The 26,852-nt window shown below is 40.5% G+C and overlaps 1 protein-coding gene across 2 annotated transcripts in view; it reads right to left on the bottom strand.

Annotated features, from left to right (window-relative positions):
* The window catches only part of LCORL (ligand dependent nuclear receptor corepressor-like), a 238,735-nt gene that overhangs the window by 141,359 nt on the left and 70,524 nt on the right, over positions 1–26,852 (bottom strand). The gene's annotated exons all lie outside the window — the stretch shown is intronic.

Genomic DNA, 26,852 nt, shown 5'->3' with positions numbered 1-26,852 from the left:
TACATATAACTATTAGAAACTGCATCACTTAAATTCAAATGCAAGTATTTATTACTAAAGCATATAAACACTAGACTTTAGAAATATTTTGTGTTTAAGATCTGATGGATAAGAATCCAGGAGGGGTGGGAGGCTGGAAGAACAGGGATATGGATGTGCAGGGGGCTTGGGGCATTAATGTTTGGGTTGTACAATTTGATGGGTAAGTGGGTATGTGAGGGAAAGTGAAAGAATTTGTTCAAATTTGTATTTGAATTTTGTAAATAAAACTAGTAGAAAAAAGAATTCAGGGATAGGTTTATTATTTTTTAGACAGTATAATAATGATTAGAAATGTCATATATCATAATCCTGCATATTGACTAAAAAAATGCTAATTTATAAAAATAGTACCTTGAAATTCAATTACAAAAATAAAAATCAACGGGAAGAAATTCTTGCTGTGAAAAATATGTTACGAAACTTAAATCTACTTGTTAAATTTAAGTAGAACTATTTGTTCATCAATCATCATGGAACAATGAAGCTGGAGATAGAATGATTGAATTTTGTACAATCAATGACTTATTCATTGCAAATACATAAGAAACATAAACGCAGGTTATACACATGGATTTCACCTGATGGTATGCATAGGAATCAGATCGATTACATCTGTGGAAAAAACCACTGGAGAAGCTCAATATCAGCTGTGAAAACTAGGCCAGGAGCTGATTGTGGAACAGACCACCAACTACTCATACGCAAGTTCAAGCTAAAACTGAGGAAAATTAAACCAAATCCTCAGGAGCCAAAATATGACTTTGATTTCATCCCACCTGAATTTCAGAATCATCTCAGGAAAAGGTTTGAGGCCTTGAACACTAATGAGCGAAGACCAGATGAGTTGTGGGAGGATGTCAAAGGTATCATCCAGGAAGAGTGCAAACAGTGATTACAAAGACAGAAGAGGAAGAAAAGACCAAAATGGATGTCAGAAGAAACTCTGAAGATTGCACTGGAGCGTAGAGAAGCCAAAGCACAAGGAAGAATTCAAGATACTAAAGAGCTGAACAGAAAATTCCAAAAGGCTACTCGGAATGACAAAGCAAAATATTACAATGAAATGAGCGAGGAGCTAGAGTCAGACAATCAAAAGGGCCGAACTCGCTCAGCATTTCTTAAGCTCAAGGAACTGAAGAACAAATTCAAACCTTGAGTTGCAATAATCAAGGATGCTTTAGGCAGAATGTTAAATGATCCAGGAAGTATTAAAAGAAGATGGAAGGAATATACTGAGTCATTGTATCAAAAGGAATTGGCAGATACAGAAGAATTTAATGAACTAACATATGAGCAAGAGCCTATGGTGATGAAGGAAGAAGTTCAAGCTGCTTTGAAGGAAATAGCAAAAAGTAAGGCCCCAGGAATGGTATACCAATTGACATATTTCAACTAATAGATGCTGCCCTGGATGTGCTCACCAAGTTGTGCCAAGAAATCTGGAGAACAACCACTTGACCAACTGACTGGAAGAGATTTATATTTATTCCCATTCCAAAGAAGGGTGACCCAACTGAGTGTGGAAACTACACAACAATATCATTGATTTCACATGCAAGCAAGATTCTACTGAAGATTATCCAAAAACGAGTGGAACAGCACATCAGCAGAGAATTGCCAGAAGTCCAGGCTGGGTTTAGAAGGGGTCGTGGTACTAGGGATATTGTAGCTAATGTTAGATGGATCTTGGCTGAAAGCAGGCATTACCAGAAGAATGTCTGTGTTTCATTGATTATGCAAAGGCATGTGACTGTGTGGATCATAACAAACTGTGGCTGACTCTGAGAAGAATGGGAATCCCAGAACATTTAATTGTGCTAATGTGAAACCTATACTTGGACCAAGAGGCAGTCATCAGAACAGAGCAGGGTAACACTGCATGGTTCAAAATTTGGAAGGGTGTACACCAGGGATGTGTCCTGTCTCTATACCTTTTCAACCTGTATGCAGAGCAGATTATCCAGGAGGCTGGGCTCTATGAGGAGAATTGTGGCATCAGGACTGGTGGAAGATCTATTAACAATTGCGTGATGCAGATGACATAACCCTGCTTGCTGAAACTGAGGAGGACCTCATGCACTTGCTGCAGAGGGTCAAGGACTACAGCCTTCAGTACAGACTGAGGCTCAATGTCAAGAAGACAAAGATTCTCACCACTGGACCAATTGGCAGCATCAGGATGGATGGTGAAGAGATTGAGATTGTTCAGAGCTTTAGTTTGCTTGGCTCCACAGTCAACACTCTTGGCACCAGCAGTCAGGAAATAAAAAAACGTATTGCGATGGGGAAGTCTGCTGTTAGGGACCTCTCTAAAGTACTCAAGAGCAGTGGTGTCTCTCTGGAGACTAAGGTACACATGATACAGGCCATGGTCTTTGCAATCACTTGTTATGCATCAGAGAGTTGAACAATGACTAGGGAGGACAGAAGGAGAATTAATGCCTTTGAGCTGTGGTGCTGGAGAATAGTATTGAATGTACCATGGACTGCCAAGAAAACAAAAGATTCATCCTTGAAAGGATTAAACCAAGCAACTCCTTGGAGGCAAGGATTCTGGAGCTTCGTCTGACATACTTTGGGCATGTTGCACAGAGGGACAGGTCCTTGGAGAGGGACATCATGCTTGGGAGGGTGGACCTTCTATGAGATGGAATTATTCTGTGACTGGGGTAATCGGGATGGGTGTGTCAGAGGCAGTGCAATCCGCACAGGATAAAGCAGGGTTTAGGGATGTTGTACATAGGGTCGCTATAAGTCGCAAATGACTCGACGGCACATAACAACAAACAACAATTTAAACATGAAGAAAGAAGACAATTTAGCATTTGTGTGTGTGTGTGTGATTTTTATGAACGTTTACAGAAAAGATTCGTTTTCATTCATTCACTGTTGCACATTTTCCTCCCTACCACCCCTCAGTATGCTTTAAAAAAAAAATCATTCACTGTTGCATAATTTCCTTCCCCCTTTCTCCAGTCCACTCTGTTATGCACCACTTATTCTGGGCTGCTGTCATCCAAATAACGCCGAATCATATATTTCTTTTAAACAGTTCTTGCCTTTATCTGTTTTAATGCAGTGTTCATTATTATATTCCCTCTCAGTTTCTTCCCAACCCCTATGCAAGTCCTGTTTTAAAACAGTGGTGTTATACAGTATTTGTCGTTTTGTGACTGAGATATTTCATTCAGCTTAATGTCCTCCAGGATCACCCATGTTGCATAATATTTTATGGGTTCTTTGGGGGTTCCCCCCCCATGCTGCGTAGTAATCCATGGTGTGAATTTCCCATTGTTTTTCTATCCATCACTTGGGTAGTTCCCAACTCTTTGCTACTGTGAATAACACAGCAATAAACATGGGTGTACAATATGTGTTTGGGTGGCAACTCTGGTTTCCTTAGGGTATATTCCTAATAGTGGACTTGTGTCAAATGTAATTTCTATTTCTATCTTTTTCTTTAAACTCAGGGAGTCCATTAATTTTATCGTATAACAGAATCACAAATGGGCATTATTTCCAACTTTTTGGGAAAGCACCATACTGCCTTCCATAGTAGCACCACTTTACACTCCAGGATATGAATAGACGCTTCACCAAATATGACATTCAGATGGCAAAAAATACATGCAGAAATGTTTGAAAACGCTAGCTATTAGACAGATGCAAATCAAAACAACTATGAGGAAACATCTCATCTCAGTAACAGCAGCAAAGTTTTAACAGAGCAACAAACAACAACTGTCGGTGAGATTGTGGAGAGGTTGAAACCATTATTCACTGTTGTTGGGAGAGCATTTTAGCATTTCTAACATGCAATGTTTCTATATGAAACTGTTCTTAATCGCCTTCAAGTTGAGCACAACTCATAGCAACCCTATGAACAAAAAGCCTGAAGCCTTTTTGTAACTATCAACATTAATCAAAGTTCATAGAGATTCTGGAGGCATGTTGTTCAGGAGGTGGATGCCACTCCTAAACTGTTGTTGTTGTTGCTGTTATGTGCCGTCGAGTTGCTTGCGACTCATAGTGACCCTGTGTACAACAGCCCTAAACTCTGCTCTGTCCTGTGCCAATCACATAGTCTCTGACACTCCCATCCCGATTATCCCAGTCACTGAATCAATCCACCTCATAGACGGCCTTCCCCTCCTGCACTGTCCCTCCACCCTCCCAAGCATGATGTCCTTCTCCAAAGACCGGTCTCTCCTCACAACATGTCTAAAGTATGTTAGATGGAGCCTCAGAATCCTTGCCTCCAAGGAGCCACCCGGTTTAACCCTTTCCAGGACGAAACTGTTTGTTTTCCTAGCAGTCCATGGTATTCTCAATACTCTTCTCCAGCACCACAGCTCAAAGGCATCAATTCTCCTTCTATCCTCCTTGGTCATTGTCCAACTGTCTGATGCATAACAAGTGATTGCAAAGACCATGGCCTGTATCAGACTCACCTTAGTCTCCAGAGAGACACCATTGCTCTTCAGTACTTTGGAGAGGTCCCTAACAGCACCACAGCTCAAAGGCATCTATTCTCCTTCTATCCTCGTTGGTCATTGTGGACGATTTATCAACAATCTGCGTTATGCAGATGACACAACCCTGCTTGCTGAAACTGAGGAGGACCTGAAGCACCTGTTGCAGAGGGTCAAGGACTGCAGCCTCCAATATGGATTGAGGCTGAATGTCAAGAAGACAAAGATTCTCACCACTGGACCAACTGGCAGCATCAGGATGGATGGTGAAGAGATTGAGATTGTTCAGAGCTTTAGTTTGCTTGGCTCCACAGTCAACACTCTTGGCACCAGCAGTCAGGAAATAAAAAAAACGTATTGCCATGGGAAAGTCTGCTGTTAGAGACCTCTCCAAAATACTGAAGAACAATGGTGTCTCTCTGGAGACTAAGGTGCGTCTGATACAGGCCATGGTCTTCGCAATCACTCCTGAACTAGAGAAGGGGAATATCCCATCTTTTTTTTTTTTTATTTAAAACTTTTTTAATTTCAAAGACATCATTAAGAAAATAAAAAGATAATCCAAAGCCAGGGAGAAAACACTTTTACGTATTTTAAAGAAGTTGGACCATGAATACACAAATAACTCGATCATCTCAGCTTTCTTCATGGGGCAGCTGGTGCCTTTGGGATGGCAGAGTAGCTTCTTACCCTGAGCCACTAGTTTCCACCTAAATGGAACCAGGGAGCAAAAATCAGAATGTGGTGTGACAGATCCAACAAATGAAAGAAAAAACATTAGAAACAGTCCTTCTGAAATAGTTAATAAAGGATCCTTTTTTTAAATAGTCCTGTTTTATAATGTGCATTTATGAATTTAATGTGCATTCTAGACTGATTGACCATAATTTATATTTGAAGAATTAATGATGTATCTTACAACTGATAATGTGTTAGATTTAACAAAGTAAACTAATTAGAGGAGCACTGGTGATGTGGTAAAGGTTGGCAGTTTGAATCCAGCAGCAACCCTACAGAAAAGAATTGAGACAGTCTGCTCCTGCACAGGTGTCCTGCTTACTCTTGTCCTACAGGTGTGCGGTGGGCAAGATGGGCTCAGCAGTTGTGGGGAGTGGAAGTGTGAATACACTCTCAATAAACAAGAAATGACCTGGCGCATGCTTTGTTAAGTGGACACTTCAGGTAGAAAGTGAATGAAGCGCTGCTAGAGAGAACTCCCAAGAGGGCCACAGGAAAAAATATTCATACTAAACGACAGATTCTGACTAAACAAGCCTGACGTCGTCATCTATAATCAAGGTCTCATGGGTAAACTCCTAGCTTTACTGGAACCGTTGAGGGACCAGGCAGATTGAACGCTGGGCTTGAGGATGCCAGAGATTGTGAGGATGACACAAGCCAAGGTTCCGATCTGTTGTTCATAAGGTCACTAAGACTCAACTCGACCGCACCTAACAAAGCCAACAGTTTTATGCCAAGATTCCTGGCTGGCTCATTGCCATCAAGTCAGAGCCTACTCAGAGCTGACCTTCAGGGCGTTTTCAGAGGCTGTAAATCACATGGGAGGAGATTGCCCATCTTTCTCCTGCAGAGCAGCTGGTGGATTCGAACCACCTGCCTTTGGGTTGGCAGAACAACTCCTTACCCATGAGGCAACCAGAGCTCCTGCTAAAGGTAAGCAGTACCACGAAAGATGGGCCTGACAATCTGCTTCCAGTCACATCACAGCCAAGAAAACACTATCAAACAGATACCTGTAACACCTGGGGCAGCCATGAGTTGGAATGACCTGGGGGCAACTAAGAGCAGCAGCGTTCTTCAGAAATATTTCCACAGATTGCTATTTTAGGGTGCTCCTCTGTGGTATACTGGCAAAAGGAGCAAAACAGTAAAGGTATAATCGTTCCCTCAACTTAAAAAAATACAATGGTTTGCAAGCAACAGATCTTCAACTCAGTGCACTGCTAGATGGACAAGAATATGCACTATGTTGTTAGGGGCCACGGACTTGGAAATGACTCACAGCAGAGTTTCCAGCGTGTTTTCAGAGGAGGCTGTAAACTGCATTGCCGAAGACTATCTTTCTCCTTCAGGGAAGCTGGTAGATTTGAACTTCCTGCCTTTTAGACTAGCAGTGCAAAACTCCTTACCTAGTAGGGCACCAGTGCTCCCTGATGCAATATAAAACAGTAAATAATCAAACACAAGGCATACTAAGTTTTGATTGGGTATACTGAAATTGTTCTAAGACTTAAGGAAGTCTGATAAAATTATGTAACTAGCAGAAATAAAATTAATCCTAATTTTTGGCAACAATTTTTACTTAAGATTATCAAGAAATCTATTCAACTCTAAATCTGACTATCATTAAGGCTAAGAGATCTTAAAAGGTGGAGGGAACATATTTGAGATATTATTCCAAGTGCAGTTCCAAGATCACCACACTGAAACTCTTATCATAATAAAGCTCACTCTCACTGCTAACACGTCGAAACTTAATCACAGCTGGCCCTAAGAGGGTTTTCGGAAGCTGTAAATCACAGCTTTTTCCTCTTGCAGAACCACTGGTGGCCCAGAACCACCAGAAGGGCCACTGGCATCTACTCAGAAGCAGCTCAGGCAACTCTCCAGCCCATTTTCAGAGGCTGTAAATTGCACAAGATTGCCCATTCACCCTCCTCCCCTCGGGAAAGCTGGTGGACGGGAACGTCCCACATTTGAGTCCGCAGCACAACATTCCAGCCACCATGCATCAGAGAGTTGGACAATGACTAGGGAGGATAGAAGGAGAATTGACGCCTTTGAGCTGTGGTGCTGGAGAAGAGTATTGAATGTACCATGGACTGCCAAGAAAACAAACAGATTCATCGTAGAGAGGATTGGACTGGGCTGCTCCTTGGAGGCAAGGATTCTGGGGCTTCACCTGACATACTTTGGACATGTTGTAAGGAGAGACAGTCCTTGGAGAGGGACATCATGCTGGGTAGAGTAGAGGGACAGTGCAGGAGGGGAAGACCCTCTATGAGGTGGATTGATTCAGTGACTGGGGTACTCGGGATGGGTTTGTCAGAGGCAATGAGATTGGCACAGGATAGAGCACGGTTTAGGGCTGTTGTACATAGGGTGGCTATGAGTCGCAAACGCCTCGACGGCACATAACAACAACAACAACAACATGCTTAATGAAGAGACAGAGAAAGAAAAAGTAATGTTGATGCTCGCTACTGTCTACTATCAGCATAAAACTCAAGCTTAATAACAGACTCAAGAAGTTCTCATTTGAGAGACTTTCTATGTTAGAAAACAGAAATGACGATACTGAATTTATAATTTTACCTTTTCTGAGTCTAAAGATGACTGCTGTTGTCAAGTTGCTGTTGTTAGGTGCCATCAAGTCAACTACCACTCACAGAAACCCTCTGAACCCAGACTGGAACCTTCCCTTGCCTGTTCCCACCAAATGATCTCTGTCATACTCAAGTCCGCTGCAGGAGTCACTGTGTCAATCCATCTCACTGACATTCTTCTTCTCATCATGGCCTGTTGCCATGTCCAGCATGTCATCTCTTCAAAGACTGGTTCCTGCAGAGAAGTGAGATGAACTTTCACCATCCTTAACTCAAAGGAGCACTCTGATCTCACTTTCTTCAAAATAGGCCTGATTGCATTTTCAGCAGCGCCTGGCATATTCCATACTACTTACCAACACCACAATCCAGAGGCATCAATTCTTCTGTCTTCCATTCTCTTTTGTTAAACTTTCAGGTGAAGCAGCAGCAACTAAAAAGATCACATTCTGGATCAGGTACCGCTTCATCTTTAAATTGCTATTTTGCTCTTTAGAAGTTTGGAGAAGTAGTTGAAGGAGACTTCCCTGATGCAAAATATTTTTTAAATTTCTTGATTTTTACTATCATTGAGTATTGACTGTGCATCTATCTAAGTAAGATAAAATCACTGACAATGACAACCACCTTTAAATATTTTTTACTGTGCTTTTTAATTAAAGTTTACAGAGAATTTGGGATTTAACTCATCCATTGTTGCACATTTTCCTCCTTCCCCCTCCCCGAGTCCACTCTGCAATGTCCCTCTTGTTCCAGATTGTTGTCATAAGGCCTCATCATATATTCCTTTAAAATAGATCTCTCTTCTATTTCAATGTAGTGTTCATTATCTTACCCACTCTTTTCCTATTCTCCAACTTCCTATGTCAGTTTTGTTTAATAGTAGCAGTGTGATGCATTATTTGTCCTTTTGTAACTGAGATACTTCACTCACCATAATGAGCACGGTTTAGGGCTGTTGTACATATAGGGTCGCTATGAGTCGCAAACGACTCGACGGCACATAACAACAACAACGTCTTCCATATTGTGTACTGTCTTATGCAGTCACTGTTTTTCAAAAGTTGCATAATATTCAATTGTGTGAATGTACCATAGTTTTTCTATCCATTTCTATCCATAGTTTGTTGCTGGGCATCTGGGTTGCTTTTATCTCTCTGCTGTTGTGAGTAATGCAGCAATAAACATGGTGGTGCATACATTTTTTTGAGCCATGGCTCTGGTTTCTTTAGGGTATATTTCCCAATAGCAGAAATTCTGGGTCAAATGGTATGTCTATTTCCAACGTTTTGAGAAAGTGCCAGAACACCTTCCACAGTGGCTGTACCATTTTACATTCCCAGCAGCAGTGAATAAGAGTTCCAATGTCTCCGCTGAACTTTGCTATCATTGCTATGGTGAGATGATATCTCACAGTTGTTTTGATTTGCATTTCTCTACTAGCTACGGATTTTGAACATTTCTTCAACAGGGGCTTGTCTGCCATCTGAATGTCTTCTTTGGTGAAGTGTCTGTTCATGTCCTGTGTCCATTTTGTGATTGGGTTGCTTAGCTTCTTCTCGTTGAGGTTCTGGAGTACTCTTTAAATTTTAGAAATGAGTACCTTACCAGATATGTTGTTGCCAAATATTTTTTCCCAGTCTGTGGGTTTCCTTTTTACCCTGTTGGAGAAGTTTTTGACAACTTCAATCTTTTTCTCCATTCATCATGACATTACCTATTGATAGTCCAGTGGTGAGGAATTCTGTTTTCTTGCTGTTGAGATGTAATCCATACTGAAGCCCACAGTCTATGATGTTCCGCAGCAAGTGCTTCAAATCCTCTTCACTTCTGGCACACAAGATTGTGTCATCCAAATAACACATGTTGTTGAATTATTTGTTCAGCACACAGACTGGATAGGAATGGGAAAAGGCTTTAACTCCCAGACACATTTTTTTTTCTTCTGACTTTAAACCATACAGTGTTCCCTTGTTCTGTTTTGACAACAGCTACTTTTTTTAAGTGCATATTGTTTTTATTTTATTCTGATTAATTTACAAAGTTTGAATAATTGTTTTTTCACAAAAGATCCTTCCCATATCCTTCACCCCACCTACCCAACGAATTGTGCAACGCTCTGATTTTAACACCCTACTCCCCCATCCTCACCCTACTATTTCTACCCTCCCCTCCGCCTTGGATTCTCATACTCATTCTACAGTAATGGTTTTGTACAATATTTGTCCTTGTGGGACTGAGCATGTGTTAACTCTGCATAATGTTCTCTAATCCCTTCCAAGTTAAGTAGTAATTTATAAAATGGTTGCTCTTGCGTGCTGCGTAGTATTCCACTGAATGAGTGTACCACAACTTTTCAATCCATTCATTTGTGGTTGTACATTTATTTGGGCTGTTTCCATGTTTTGCAATAAGGCTGCTATGAACATTGGTGTACAAGTCTCCGTGTAAGCCTCAGTTCTTATTTTCTCAGTGTATATTCCAAGCAGTGGAATAGCTGGGTCATGTGGAATTTCTATGTTCAGCTTTTTGACGAAGTGCCAAACTGTCTTCCAGACTGGCTGTACAATTGTACAATCCCACCAACAATGTAAAAGAGTTCCTATCTCACCACATCCTCTCCAACATTTATTACTTGCTGTCCTATTAAACTTTGCTACTACTACTGGAGTGAGATGGTATCTCATTGTGGTTTTGATGTGTATCTCTCTTACTGCCAGTGATTTGGGGCATTTCTTCATATGTGTATTGGCCAATTGAATGTCTTTCTCTGTAAAAGGCATTTGACAAAATCCAATGACCATTCCTGATTAAGTATTCAGCAAAACTGGAATAAAAGGGAATTTCCTCAACATAGTGAAAAGTATTTATGCAAAACCAAGAGACAATATCATTCTCAATGGAGAAAGACTAAAAACATTTTTCTTGCAAACAGGGACCAGACAAGGATGTCCACTGTCACTTCTATTCAATATTGTACTCGAAGTGCTTGCTAGGGCAATATGACAAGAGAAGGACATAGAAGGCATCCAGATCAGCAAAGAGGTGGTTAAAATATCACTATATGCAGATGATATGATAATGTACATAGAAAACCTCAAAGACTCAGTAAAAAAACCTGTTAAAGCTAGTAGGCCAATTTAGTAGAGTGGGAGGATATAAGACCAATACAAAAAAATCGGAGGGATTCCTCTACAGTAACAAAGAGAACTCAGAGAAGGAAACCAAGAAAGCAATACCATTTACAACAGCCAACCGCAAACTGAGATATTTGGGAGTGAATTTAACTAGAGATACAAAAGACCTATACAAAGAAAACTACAGAAAAATCCTGCAAGACACACACAAAAAATCTAAAGAAATGGAAAAATGTGCCCTGTTCATGGATAGGAAGACTCAATATAGTGAAAATGACAATCCTACCAAAAGTAATCTACATATTCAATGCAATCCCAATACAGATACTAAATTCATTTTCCAAGGTTATTGAAAAGGAAATTGTTAAGTTTATTTTGAGAGACAAGAGACTATGCATAAGCAAAAGACTTCTGAGAAATAAAAATTCAGCGGGAGGTACAGCAGTCCCTGACCTCAAAGCCTACTACACAGCGGTATTAACCAAAACAGCATGTTACTGGTACAATGACAGGAACATAGACCAATGGAACAGAATTGAGAACCCAGAAATAGATCCAACTATCTATGGTCATCTGATATTCAACAAGGAAATCAAAGCTATCAAATGGGGAAATGACAAGCTCTTCAACAAATGGTGCTGGCAAAACTGGACTTCGACCTGCAGAAAACTGAAACAGGATCCATATCTCACACCATAAACAAAAATAACCTCAAGGAGGATAAGAGACTTGGGAGTAAAGCCCAAAACCATAAAGTTCATATGAGATAAGCTGGGATCAAACTTAGAAGCTCTAGTCTATGGTATAAAGGGACTTGCAAATACAGCCAGAAATGTACAATATGAAGAGGTTGAAATTGATGCACGTGACCTAAAGATTAAAGCCCTGTGTTCATCAAAAACTTTTCCAACAGGGTGAAAAGAAAACCTACTGACTGAGAACAAACATTGGGTAATACCACCTCAGACAAGAGTCTCATAACGAAAGTTTATAGAATACTCCTGGGCCTCCACAAGAAAAAGTCTGATAACCCAGTTACAAAATGGGCAAAGGACAACTGCTTCTTGATCTTTGTAAAGTTTCACATGAGCACAATTAAATGTTCTGGGATTTCAAATGTTAGCCATACTTTCTTTATGATGCACACATCAAATGACTCTGTATAATCAATAAAACACAATTAAAGATCTTTCAGGTATACTCTGCTTTCAGCCAAGATCCATCTGACATCAGCAATTGTATCCCTCGTGTGTTGGCCTCTTCTGAACCTAGCTTGAATTTTTGGTAGTTCCCTGTAAATGTACTGTTTCAGCCATACTGAATAATCTTCAGCCAGAATTTGCTTGCATTTGATACTATTCAATTATTTTCCACATTCTGTTAAATCACTTTTTTTTTGGGGGGGGAGGAATAAATAAGGATCTCATCTAGTCAGCTTGGGAGGTAGCTGCCGTCTTCTGTATTTCCTGAGAGACAGGTGAGCATGTCCAGGGTTGCACCTGTTTCCTCAAACACCTCATATGGTACTTCATCAACTCCTGGGGCCCAGCCTGGACTTCTTTCTTCAGTACTATTAGGTTTTGATCACATGCTACTTACTAAATGCTTCCATGTGGATCAGTTCTTTTAGATACGGTGACTTGGTGTATTCCTTCATCTTCTTTTAATGATGCTTGGATCATTCAAGGTTTTACCCATAGAATCCTTCAGTATTGCCTGTCAAGGCGTGAATGGATTGTTCAAGTCTTTCAGCTTTAGACGTGCTCAGCATGTTCGTCCGCTTTGCTTTTCTAATTCCCGCTCTTTGTACACTTCACTGTAACACTTAGCGTTTTCTTCTCAAGGTGCCCTTTGAAATGTCCTGTTCGACTGTCTGGTCTCACCATCATTCCTTCCCCTTGCTTCAGTTTCTCTTTGTTCAAATGCATGTTTTAAAGTCTTTTCTGGTAACGATTTTTAGTCATTTCTTTCTTTCTTCCCTGTCTTTGTAATGATCTGTATTCTTCATGGATGTTGTCCTTTATGTCATCCCACAACTCATACTCACCTGGTCTTCCATCATTAGTGTTAGATATATCAAATCCATTAAGGTGTTTTTTTATAAAAAATTCAATTGGGATACACTCGAGGTCAATATATTAGTTACTGTGGACTTGTTTTCATTTTCTTCATGTTCAATTTGAAGAAGTCAGAGTCAGCTCTGACTGCCGATACTGAGCCTCTTCAACGTTCCTTTCCACAGATGTTGTCAATATGAATCCTGTGTCATCCCTTCAGATGAACTCTATGCATATAGTTGCCATTTGTACTTTTTAACTCACTCATTTCTATCATGAGATCTCCGGTTTCAGTTATGCCACCAAGGTCGTATTTTCCAACTACCACTCTTCCCTTTGTTTCCAACTTTTCCATTCGATTACCAAATATAATGAATGCATCTTGAGTATAACTTTGCTCATTTTCAGACTGTGCAAGTTGGTAGAAATCCTTTTTTGATCTTTGGCTTTCATCACTGGTGCATATATTTGGAAAATGAGTGTATTAATAGGCCTTCCTTGTATGGATACATATAGTCTCCTATCACTGACAGCACTGCTCTTCAGGATAAATCCTGAAATGTTCTTTGCAGATGAAAGCCACACTACTCCTCTTCAACTTAACACTTCTCACATCGCTGGTCATGTGACTGATTCCAAATGACCAGTGCCAGTCCATCACGGCTCACTAACACCTAGGACGTTGATCTTCAGGGGTGTCATTTTTGACAGCTTCCAGTTTTCCTAAGTTCATACTTTAAACATTGCACATTACTGCTCTTGTTAATCGCTGTACATTCTAATGGCCTATCTACTATTTCTAAGACATAACCTAACCAACCTGTTAGGAAAAGTCACCCTACTTCATTTCTATTGTTCAATTAAAAAAAAACTTAGCAGGATTTTTATCAGAACTGATTTGGATTTATAACTCACTTTGGGTAAAATGAATCAAGTCTTCTAATCTAGAAGATGGTGTCTTTTCCTTTTCACTGTTGTCTTTAACTATGTTAAAGAAAATGGTATCATTTTTTCCAAGACAGGTCTTAACATATATTGTGCTCTTATCTATTCCTACTACTTAGTGTTGGTGCCATTATAAACACTGTCATTTCTTTAACCAAAATTCTTTTTCTTCCAGGTTTATATAAATACAACTGAGGTTTGTATATTGACTTTGCAAACAGTAATGCTACTAAGAACTCTGTCGTTTATACCATCTGTAAATGTAATAGCTTCTATTTCGCTTATCTCTCTCTCTCGCCCCTCCCTTTGCAGTTGTTACTGCCAAAGTTTTCTCCCCGTTCTTGCTTTAGTGCAGTAGTGCGGGCTCCCAGTGGGATGATGGATAGAGGATGATGCTGTATAGGGGTGACTGTGGGAGATCATCACTCGGACACAATGGAAAAGTATTCAGTTTCACAATGGATTTATCTCTTTTTTTTTGGTATTATTATAAAATACACTACTTAACCTGTTAACAATATTCCTCCAATTTCTAGCTTGTTAGAAAGACCTGGAAATCTGCTCCTGGAGAGAGTTGTTGTTCGCTGTCATCAAGTTGGTGCCAACCCAGAGAGACCCCACCCCAAGTACAACAGACAGAAGCCCTGACACTCCTGTTCCATTCTCACACTCTTCCCTGTGCCAAAGCCCACTGTTACAGTGACCGTGTCTATTCAGTGCACTGAGGGTCCCCCTTGAGACTATTTTTGTGGTCCAAATAAGGAAGTAGTGTAAATACATTCTATTTGCTTGAGAATAGGTGTATTTAAAAATATTTTGATGTTGTTGTTGTTGTTACGTGCCATCGAGTCGTTTGCGACTCATAGTGACCCTATGTTCAAGAGCCCTAAATGCCCTTCTATCCTGTGCCAACTTGCTGTCTCAAACACATTCATTCCCACCAATCCACTCACAGAATTGATCCATCTAATAGAGGGTCTTCCTTTCCTGCGCCGTCCCTCCAATCTCCCAAATATGATGTCCCTCTCCAAGGACCAGTCCCCTCCTTGCAACATGCCTAAAGTATGTCAGATGAAACTTCAGAATCCTTGACTCCAGGGAACATTCTGGCTTCACCCTCTCCAGGACAAACCTGTTTGTTCTCCAAGCAGTCCATGGTATATTCAATGCTCTTCTCCCCACCACAATTCAAAGGCATCAATTCTCTTTTTATCATCCCTAGTCACTGTCCAACTCTCTGATGCATAGCATGTAACTGCGAAGACCATAGCCTGGATCAGGCGCACCTTAGTCTCTAGCCTGACGTCACTGAACTTCAGTACTCTTGAGAGGTTTCTCACAGCTGACTTTCCAATGCAATTTGTCTCTTGATTTCCTGGCTGCTGCTACAAAGAGTGTTGACTGTGGAACCAAGCAAACTAAAAGTGTTAACTATCTCAATCTCTTCACCATCCAAACTGATGCTGCCAATTGGCCCAGTGGCGAGAATCTTTGTTTTCTTGATATTGAGCTTCAATTCATACTGTAGATTGCAGTCCCTGACCTTCTGCAGTGCTTCAGGTCCTCCTCAGTTTTAACAAGCAAGATTGTGACACCTGCATATCTCAGGTTGTTGATGATTCTTCCACCAATCCTGATGCCACATTCTCCTCGTACAGCCCAGTGTCTTGGATGATCTCTTCTGCATACAGATTGAAAAGGTATGGAGACAAAATACATCCCTGACGGACCCCTTTCTTGATTTTGAACCATCCAATGTCTCCCTGCTCTGTTAGGTTTCACATTAGCACAATCAAATGTTCTGGGATTCCCATTCTTCTCAGAGTCAGCCACAGCTTGTTGTGATTCACATAGTCAAAAGCCTTTGCACAGTCAATGAAGCACAGATAGACATTCTTCTGGTATTCTCTGCTTTCTGCCAAGATCCATCTTACATTAGCTATAATATCCCTAGTACCACGACCTCTTCTAAATTCAGCCAGCACATCTGGCAGTTCTCTGTTGACATACTGTTCCAAATGTGTTTGGATAATTTTCAGCAGAATCTTGCTTTCATTTGATATCAATGATATGGTTCGATAATTTCCACACTCTGCTAGGTCACCTTTCTTTGGAATGGGAACAAATATTAATCTCTTCCAGTCAGTTGGCCAGCTGGCTGTCCTCCAGATTTCCTGGCACAACGTAGTGAGCACATCCAGGGCAGCGTTTGTTTGTTGAAATAAATCAATTGGTATGCTGTCAACTCCTGGAGCCTTGTTTTTTGCCAATTCCTTCATAGCAACTTGAACTTCCTCCTTCATTCATCACCATAGGTTCTTGCTCACATGTTATTTCATGAAATTCCTCTGTACCAGCCAATTCCTTCTGATACAGTGACTCTGTGTACTTCTTCTTTTGATACTTCCTGGATCATTCAACATTCTACCCAAACTATCTTTAAGTATTGCCACCAGTGGCTTGAATTTGCTTTTCAACTCCTTCAGCTTAAGAAATGCTGAGCGAGTCTGGCCCTTTTGATTTTCTGACTCCAGCTCTCTGCACATTTCATTATAGTATCTTGCTTTGTCATCCCAAGCTCCCTTTTGAAATTTTCTATTCAGCTCTTTGATTTCTTGATTTTTTCCTTTAGCTTTGGATTCCCGACGCTCTAATGCAACACTCAAGAGTCTCATCTGACATCCATCTTGGTCTTCGTTAGGTTTATGATAGTATCTTCTTCAAATAATATACAGAATCTCCTGCTATAATTGTAATTTTGTAGTTCTTTAAGTTTTGCTTTTTATTTCCTAGCTATATTATTAAATGTTTATAAATTGTTATTTTCATGATGAATAGAACCTTTTAGAACTATGAACTGAAATTTTTTTTACAGTATGTTACAGTACAGTTTTGTTTTCTAAAAACTTTTTTAAAAGCAGGCATTTTTCAATTACTTCTTTCTGATGTTTCTGCGTTTGGCTACAGTACATGGTAGAATTTCTTTTACAATTCTCCGTGACATCTTTGTCAGGATTTAGTGGCTCCATTTCTGCTGGTAGAGCCCACAGTCAGTTGTGCTGCTAACCAAAAGGCCCGACTTTTCTGACAGTTCGGACCTACGACGGGGCTTCAGAAAGGTAAAGGTGGGCAGTCCCTTCCCACGTGAGAGGTGAGTCACGGCCTCGGAGATCTGATGGAGGGCCATCAGATTGACTGACTCGAGGGCAATCACGTTTTTGTGGGGCGGGGAAAATGATCAAGGCTTGCATCCAAATTCCTTACTTTTGCTCCATTTGTGTTAAGGATCTGTATGAACTTGCTTGCAAACTTCTCAATTACGACTATTTATTACACCTCTAATAAATAAATAAAAAATTCTTCTATTTCTATTCTTTTGAAGGTTAATAAAAAGCACTCCTCAAATATCTTCCTGCTACTGACTTGATGTCAACTCGTAAGAATGCAGTGGACCAGAGAACTGCCCCTCAGAGCTTCCAAGGCTGAAGATGGTTACAAAAGCATCAGCCCCATTTCCCTCTTGTGGAGCAGCTGGTGGGTTCGAACTGCAGGCTTTGCAGTCAAGCATTGACCTGCTGCACTGTTAGAGCATCTTAAAACTATCTCCATCTCATGTTTTACTATATTTTTTATGAACCCAGTTTCTCAAGATTGACAAAAAGTATTCAAGTTATCCATTAGTGAATAGGTTTTAGCAATTTTTATGTCATGGATTATAAGATAATTAATAATATAAATTTCCTTATCTTTTACATTTTCTTTTATTTCAGTTTATTATCCTCTTAACATCTACAGAGTCATCTGTAATGCTCTCTTTCATCTTTTATAGCAATAATAAGATATTCTCTTTGCTTTTGCATTGAACACTACGGTTAGGAGTTTAGCAATTCTATAGATCTTTTCAACAGGCCAAAGAGACCTTTTCATCATGGGTCACTGGTATCTAGGATTTATTTCATTGTCCATTCAGCTTGTATTTCTTTGAATTCCACTCTTAAGCTTTATTATCTTCTTTGTAATTTTCTGTTTAATTTGTATGTCTGTCTATTCTCTAAATTTTTAAAAATTCTAGATGGTTGATTTAATGATCTTTCCTTACAGAAGTATTTGAAACTATAAAATTCACGTTTAAAAAAATTAACATTAGTCCCCACTTTAACTGCATCTTACATTATTGGGATAGATTTTCATTTTGATTCAATTCAAAAGAGTTGTCATTTTTTAGGACGCTGTTTTATCTACAAGCAACATATACATATGTTGCTTAATTTTCACAGGTTGAGTATCTTCCATACACTCTTCTGATACTGAATTCTGATTTAATTCCTTGTGGTCATAAAACATTTTGTAAAGTTTCAATCATTTTCAACTTATTGAGATTTGAAGTAAGGGGAGAATATGATCTACCTTGGTACACCTTGCACGTGCAGGTCAGAACAATCTCCAACCATTCATCAATGGAGTATTCTATAAATCTCCATTAGGTGCAGCTGATTGATAGTGCTGTTTAGGTCTTCCATATTTATATTGATTCTTTATATGTGTCCTATCAATTACTAAGAGTGAAGTGTTAAATTATACAGCCATAATTCATTTCTATCTTTATCTTCTTAGTTCTGTCAATTTTACTTCATGTATATTTAAACTCTACTATCTGGTACACATGTATTTTTAGATTGCTCTATCTCCTCGGTGAATCAGTCTTTTAATATCATACACAGGCCCATCTTTATCTCTCAGGCGCTTCTTTCTTCTGGAAGTAGACTGTGTAACTAATGTTAAATCAACAAAACCAGGTTTTGTATGATTAGTGAGTATTTTCATTATGTATCTTGCCCCATCATTTAGTACCACCTACATCTTTACATTTGTTCAACATCCAGACTGAATAGGTGTGATCAAAGGTTTCAACAACTCTGATTCACACCTTTCCTGATTTTAAACATGCAGTATCGCTAGGGACGATGTTGTTGGCTGAAAGCAGAAATCACCAGAGGAATTTCTGTGTTTCATTGACTATGCAAAGGCATTTGACTGTGTGAATCACTAAAAATTGTGGCTAACATTGATAAAATTAGAATCCCAGGAGACTTGACTGTGCTCATGCAAAACCTATACTTAGACCAGGACATAGTTGTTAGAACAGAGCAGGGACAAACTGCACGGGTGAAAATCAGGCAAGCTGCACGCCAGGGATGTGTCGTGTCCTGTTGTCATACCTTTTCAATCCCTATGTGGAACAGATCCGCTGGCTGGAATGTATGAGGAGAAATGTGGCAACAGTACTGAAGGAAGCCGCATCAACAACCTCATTATGCAGATGACACAACCTTGCTTTGTGAGACTGAAAAGGAACTGATGTACCTGATGCAGAGGGTAGAAGATTGTAGTCTGAAATATTGACTGAAGCTCAAAATAAAGAAAATGAAGACTCTCACCACTGGGACAACTGGCAGCTTCATGACAGGTGGAGAAGAGACTGAGATTGTTAACAATTCCAGCTTGCTTGGTTCCACAATCAACACTCTTAGCACCAGCAGTCAGGAAATACAAAGATGAACTGCATTATGAAAATCTGCTGTCAGGGTCCTCTCCAGAGTGCTAAAAAGCAATGATGTCAGTCTAGAGGCTATGGTGTGCCTGATCCAGGCCATGATCTTCACAATTACCTGTTATGCATCAGAGAGCTGGACAATGACCAGAGAGGTCACAAGAAAAATAGATGCCTCTGAGTTGTTTTTCTGGAGAAGAGTACTGAACATACCATGGACTGCCAAGAGAACAAACAAGTCTGTCCTGGAGAAGATGAAGCCAAGTTATTCCCTAGAGGCAAGAATTTGAGGCTCTGTCTCACATACTCAGGGCATGTTGCCAGGGGAACTAGTCCTTGGAGAAGGACAGCTTGTTTAGAAGGTTGGAGCAACAGCACAAGAAAAGAAGACCTCAGATGAGATGAGACTGACACAGTAACTGGGGTAATGAGAGTAGGTGTGCCAGAGACAGTGAGGTTGGCCCAGGATAGGGCAGGGTTCAGAGCTATTGTGCATAGGGTCACTATGAGTTGTGGTCAACTTGATGGTACATAACAACAACAATTAGGCATATCATTGCTGATGTCAGATGGATCTTGGCTGAAAGTAGAGAGTACCAGAAGGATGTTTATTTGTGTCTTAGCAACTATGAAGAGACATTTGACGGTGCAGATCACAGCAGAATGTGGCTAACATAGAGAACAATGGGAATCCTAGAACACCCGATTGTGTTCATGTAAAACCTCTATCTAGACAAGGAAGCTATTGCACAAACAAAGCAAGGGAACACTGCAAGGTCTAAAATCAAGAAAGGAGAGCTTCAGGTATGCATCCTCACTCCATACCTTAAAACCAATGCCCTTGGCATCCACAGTCAAGAAGCCAAAACTTTTACTGGGAATATCTGCTGTCAAGGACCTCTCCAGACTGTTAAAGAGTAACAATACTGGTCTAAAGACTAAGGTGCCTGGTCTTCTCAATCGCTTGCTATGCATCTGAGCGCTGGACAATGACTACAGATGACAGTAGAAGAATCAATGCCTCTGAGGTGTGGTGCTGGAGAATAGTACTGAACGCCAAAATAACAAACAGGTCTGTCCTAGAGAAGATGACACCAAGTTGGTCCTTGGAGGCAAGGATTTTCAAACTCCGTCTCACAAACTTTGGGCATGTTGCAAGGAGGGAACAGTCCCTGGAGGAAGACACCATGTTTATAACAGATGGTCAGTGCAAGAGTTGTACGGACATTTTTACTTTGGCAACAGGCTCAGGTGTGCTGGAGATGGTGAGTTTGTCTCAGGACAGGACAAGGTTCAGAGCTGCTGTTGAAAGGGTTCATGGTTGCTGGGTTGTAGTCAACTCAATGGCACAGAACATCATCATCATCTTCTTGTTCTGTTCAAGCTGCTCTTTGGTTCATGTATATGCTTTGCATGAACACAATGAAGCATCTTGGAATTTCCCTTTTTTTAAGTCTTACTTACAATTTATTATGAATACAGTCAAATGCCTCTGCACAGCAGATGCACAATGGATGCACACAGAGGAATGCCTACGACTATACTCATTCAATCTTTGTGCTCAGGAAATAACTTGCGCTTTCAATAGAATATGGATTTAAGACAGTCAGAAAACTCAGCAACAGCCTGTGAAATGCAAACGATATAATCTTGTTTGCTGAAAATGAAGATGACTTGAAGCATTCACTGAAGAAAATCAAAGACTATACAGCCTTCAGTATGGACCGCATCTCAGTATCAAGAAAACAAAAAGTCCTCATAATATCATGATAAATAAACAAAAGACTTAAGTTGCCAATGACTTCATTTTAGTTTAATTCACAATCTACACCTACCAATGCGACAGTGAAGAGATCAAAGGATGTCTTACAGTGGGCATGTTACCCACTCTGCCAAAGACCTCTTCTCTGAGTGTTCGAGAGCAAAGATGTCACTTTTTTTTTACCTCTTAAAGTTTATACTTTATTGCCATTTTACACATGAAGACCTTAAGGCTCAGACAACTTATGTAAATTTGTGTGAAGTTAATTCACCTGAAGCTGGGATTCAAACACAGGCCGTATGATTCTAAACTTGGTGTTTTTTCTGTCATACTAGAGCACAGCATTATGATACAATTCTCTTAGTAAGTCATAAATACAAACTAATGAAATCTTATTATTAAATAATCTTTGGATCAATTTCGAGCAGAAGAGAAAGTACTATCTTAGGTTTCAAATAGCTGATTTTATTTTTACCCCTACCCTGATTGCAAATCACAAAAGTACTGAGATACTTGTTCATGTTTGAGTCCTCAGAACTGACAGTACACCCCACATAGTAGATACTCGTAAATGTTTATTCATTAACTGAATAAATGGATACACACAATTTGTTGTTCTCGTTATGTATCTCGAGTTGGAATGGCCGACAGCTGACCCCCCAGTAGGTTTTCAGAGGCATCAAATTTTAAGGGAGGAGACTTCCCATCTTTCTCCCATGGAGCAGCTGGTGGATTAGAACTGTGTGCCTTCAGGATGGCAGCACAGCTCCTTACCATTAGACCATCAGAGGGCCCTAAACACAATTTTGTCATTAGTTTTCCAAAGGAAGAAACGACAAATGTCTTCAGCGATTATGTCATTGTGGGAAGTTTTGGTTTCCATTTCATGATAACACTATCCTTTCTTTTGTAAATAAAAGGGGGCCTTTATTTTTAAAGATGTCACTTTCAAGGCTAAGCTGTGACTAACCCAAGATGGGGTATTTTCAATGGCTTCACACGCATGTGAAAGTTGGACAAAGAAGAGCACACATCAAAGAAGAACTGATGTCCCTGAACTGCAGTGCTGGCGAAGACTACGGAATATACGATGGAGTGCCAAAGAACAAATAGATCAGAGTTGGGAGAAGCGCAGTCAGTGTTCCTCAAAGATGGTAGTAAGATTCCATTTCCCTTATTTAGGATATATTACCAGAAGGCACCCGTCCCCTGGAGAATGACATTATGGTTGAAAAAGTAGAGAGTTGGTGAAGAGAGGAAGACTGGAAATTAGATGACGGACACAGCAACAGCAGCAACGGCTTTAAGGATCGGGGAGATTATGAGGACGATCCAGGATGCCCGTCCACATCATCCATCATCTAACAATGTATCTTTGTTTTTACATAAAGTTCTTGAAGACAGCAAATAGCTGAGTTTTAAATGTTTATTCAGTATGACAATCTAATGTTAGATGGATCTTGGCTGAAAGCAGATAGTACCAGAGGAACGTCTATCTGTGTTTCACTGATTATGCAAAAGCGTTTGACTGTGTGGACCATAACAAACTGTGGCAGACTCTGAGAAGAATGGGAATCCCAGAACACTTGATTGTGCTTATGTGAAACTTACACTTGGGCCAGGAGGCAGTCCTCAGAACAGAGCAAGGAGACAGTGCGTGGTTCAAAATTGGGAAGGGTGTAGGCCAGGGATGTGTCCTGTCTCCATACCTTTTCAATCTATATGCAGAGCAGATCATCCAGGAGGCTGGGCTCTATGAGGAGGAATGTGATATTAGGATTGGAATAAGATTCATCAACAATCTGCATTATGCAAATGATACAACCCTGCTTGCTGAAACTGAGGAGGACCTGAAGCGCTTGCTGCAGAAGATCAAGAATGGCAACATTTAATATAGACTGAAGCTCAACATCAAGAAAACAAAGATTCTCACCACTGGGCTGACGGGCAGCATTATGATAGATGATGAAGAGACTGAGATTGTTAACAGCTTTAGTTTGCTTGGGTCCACAAAACAACACTCTTGGTACCAGCAGCCAGGAAATCAAGAGATGAATTACATTGGGAAAGTCAGCTGTAAGGGACCTCTCAAGAGTACTGAAGAGCAACGATGTCAGTATGGAGACTAAAGTGTATCTGATCCAAGTCATAGTCTTTGCGATTGCTTATTATGTGTCAGAAAGCTGGACAATGACTAGGGATAATAGAAAGAGAATTGATGCCTTTGAGTTGTGGTGCTGGAGTAGAGTGTTGAATATACCACGGACTGCCAGGAGAACAAACAAGTTCATCCTTAAAAGGGTGAAGTTAGGCTGCTCCTTGGAGGCAAGGATTCTGAGGCTTCATCTGACATACTCTGGGCATGTTACAAGGTGGGACCAGTCTTTGGAGCAGGACATCATGCTTGCAAGGGTGGAGGGATGGAGAAAGAAAGGGAGACCATAGATGAGATGGACTGATATAGTGACTGGGATAATGAAGGTAGGTGTGTCAGAAACAGTAAAGTCAGCGCAAGATAGAGCAGGTTTCGGAGTTGCTGTACACAGGGTCACTATGAGTTGCAAGCAACTCGATGGCACATAAGAACAACAACAACAACAATCTCTTAAGTGTAGGGTTAAATTCATTAACATTCTGTGTGTAATTACTGATTTGGTTAGGTTTGTATCTAACATCTTTGCTGTTTGTGTTGTATCTGTTTCCTTTTATCTGTTTATTACTTCACTGTGTTCTTTTGCTTGAAATGTAAATGTTTCATAGTCCATTTTATTGCCGTGGACTGCCAAGAAAACAAACAGACTCATCCTGGAGAGGGCTAAACCAGGCTGATCCTTGGAGGCAAGGATTCTGGGGCTTCGTCTGACATACTTTGAACATGTTGCCAGGAGGGACGGGTCCTTGCAGAGGGACATCACACTTGCGAGGGTTGAGGGACAGCGCAGAAGGGGAACACCCTCTATGAGGTGGATTGAGTCAGTGACTGGGGTCATCGGGATGGGAGTGTCACAGGCAGTGCGACTAGCACAGGATAGAGCAGAGTTTAGGGCTGTTGTACATATGGTCGCTATGAGTTGAAAGCGACTTGATGGCACATAACAACAACAACAAAAGAATTAGCAGCATAACTTGTTACGGAATTCACAGAGCTCTCTACACATTTGACTATTAACTGAAAAGCTGAGGTTCAAACTCAAGCAGATGAAAGGTCTGGTGGTCTGGATGGAGCTCAGTTTTACACTGACACACACTGAGTTGCTAGGAGTTGGAATCAATTCAACTTGGTCATGTGTTTCTTGGTTTGATTTTAAAATTGGTTTATTAGCAGGAGCCCTCGTGGCCTAGTCAGTAGAGAGTTGTGCTGCCAACTCTTTGACAGTTCAAATCCACTACTGGCACGTCACGGGGTGGGGGAAGATGGGCAATCTACAGCTTCAGAAAACCCAGTGGAAGGTCAGCTATGAATGCGCTGGCCCCACGGTCACAGCACGCAGTCTGACGGCTTCTTTTTTGTCTGTTTTTGTTAGCGAGAATTCTTTTTTTTCAGGTTTTACTCCTTTCTCTAGGATGTACAATATTCATTTAACTTTTCCCAGCCTGTCTGAAGATATTAATATATACGAACAGTGTATTTCCAGCTCTCCCTCATCCTCTGTGACCATCCCATCATTTTAAGTCTGTAACTAAATTTCACAAAACATTCTTACTTTAGCCTTTAAAAACGGATTGTTTTAAACAAACGAAATTATGAACCAATCTTGCATTTTTCAAAGATTCCTACTTTCTGCCAATTTTCTCTCTTATATAGACATAAGATGCAGTCTGGTATCATGTCCTTTGTGTCTAAGGATCTTTCTTTAGTATTTCTTTCACAGCAGATTTGCCAGCAATGTTTTTTTCCTATCAAATTTGTTTTTTCTGAAAACCTAACTTTCGTGTTCATTTCTGAAAGTCATTTTGTTGAGCAGTGAGTGAGCTGGGCAGTGACACCCTTTCCCCTGGGGGTGGGGGGAGGTTGGGAGGATCCTGTCCTTTTAGGAACCTCGGAAGGTACTCTCAAAGTAGAGTCTTTGCAGATATAATGAGTTGCTCTATTCCAGTTAGATAAGACAAATGTAGGGTGAGCTGTGATCCAATGTAACTGCTGTCCTTAGGAAAAGCCTATGTGAGTTCATACAAGCCTATGTGATTTCAGAGGTTGGGACTGAAGAGGGGGCCAAGGAATGTTAAGGGGTTGCCGTCACACCAGAAGGTAAGAGAAAAGCCTGAAACAGATCCTCCTCGAAAACCTCTACCAGAAACCAGCTGTGCCAACATTTGGTTTTACAGCTACCTAATTTGTGGTAACTTGCTATGACGGACCTAGCAATAAGACACTCGATAGAGATGCATAGATTGACAGATAGGATAGTGTCTTGACACCAGACCCTTGCATTACCTAATGGTTTCCAAGTTATTCAGAAGTATGCATTCCTATGTTTATTCCTCTGAACATGGTGTATTCCTTACTCTGGCGGCTTTTACCATTCTCTTTTTCAACAATTTGATTATTATGTACCTTGGTGTGATTTGCACTGTGTATATTCTAACAGGGGTAATTTGAACTATGTGGATCCCAGGTTTATCATTACCATGAAATCTGGAAATATTCTGGTCTTATGTTTGCTGTGGTCTTCCTTTGTTCAAAGATTTCAACTAACATGTTATTCAGACTATTTGTTACTATCCCACAGGGATATTTTGCTTAGTTTTTCTCCACACACTCACATCCCCCCTCCCCTCATTTCTTTTTATATCTGTGCTTCATTTGGGTTCGTTTCTTTTGCTACTTTTCAAATTCACTGACCTTTTCTTTTTTGCAGTGTTTAATTTGCTATTAGCAACACCACAAATTAAACTTAAGTATATAATCTGAATGGTTTTAAAATATGGCACCTGTAAGGTTAACTGCCATAATCAAGATAACCCTTAATTATGGTGTTGCTATGTGCCCTCGAGTCAACTGCGACTCACAGCAAGCCTCTGCTCCGAAGTATTGGACCCTGTCCTATCCTGAGCCAGTCTCACCATCTCTGACACATCTACCCCCATTCACACAGTTACTGAGCCAGTCTATCTCCTCCGGGGTCTTCTTCTCCTGAGCTGTCCCTCTACCCTTCCAAGCATGATGTCTTTCTCCAAAGAGTGGCCCCTCCTGGCAATATGCCCAAAGTACTTACGATGCATCTTTAAAATCTTTGCCCCTGAACTTCAACTTCACCTTGTCAAGGGCAGGTTTGTCTTTCTCTTGGCAGTCCATGATATATTCAAAACTCTTTCAGCACTACAACTCAAAGGCATCTATTCTCCTTCTGTTATCCTTAGTCCCTGTCCAGCTCTCTAGTGCATATAAAGAAACTGCAAAGAGTATGGCCTGGATCAGGTGCACCTTGGTCTCAAGACTGACATCACTGCTCTCAGTGCTCTGAAGAGGTCGGTCCCTAAGAGCAGATTTTTCTAATGCAATTATGCAGATGACACAACCCTGCTTGCTGAAACTGAG

This window comes from Elephantulus edwardii, unplaced genomic scaffold, assembly GCF_000299155.1.
Source record: "Elephantulus edwardii isolate Elephantulus edwardi_28Jun2011 unplaced genomic scaffold, EleEdw1.0 scaffold00035, whole genome shotgun sequence".
NCBI classification, from domain to species: domain Eukaryota; kingdom Metazoa; phylum Chordata; class Mammalia; order Macroscelidea; family Macroscelididae; genus Elephantulus; species Elephantulus edwardii.
Note: the sequence above shows the minus strand (reverse complement) of the source record. Positions and strands in the feature narration are given on the sequence as shown.